The sequence below is a fragment of the Apaloderma vittatum genome, unplaced genomic scaffold (assembly GCF_000703405.1).
Source record: "Apaloderma vittatum isolate BGI_N311 unplaced genomic scaffold, ASM70340v1 scaffold15336, whole genome shotgun sequence".
NCBI lineage: Eukaryota > Metazoa > Chordata > Aves > Trogoniformes > Trogonidae > Apaloderma > Apaloderma vittatum.
Genome location: NW_009720135.1, coordinates 392 through 646, shown reverse-complemented (window position 1 = coordinate 646; position 255 = coordinate 392).

Below are 255 nucleotides of genomic sequence, written 5' to 3'. Positions count from 1 at the left end.
CCCTCCAGTGGGCCCCACCAGGGTGTCCCAAGCTCCCTCCCAGAGCCCCAGTCACTTACTCACAGCTGTCCCATGAGCCATGCACAGGCCAGCACAGGGCCAGCACAATAAGGAGGGTGAGCAAAGACATCGCTGCCTGTGGCATGGGCCAGATGCAAGAGCTGACAGCTCGTCACCACCAGTGCCACAGCCACTATAGTGCCCGCAGTGCTTGCAGTGCCCACGGTGCCCGTGGCCCTGGGGCTGACGTCACCG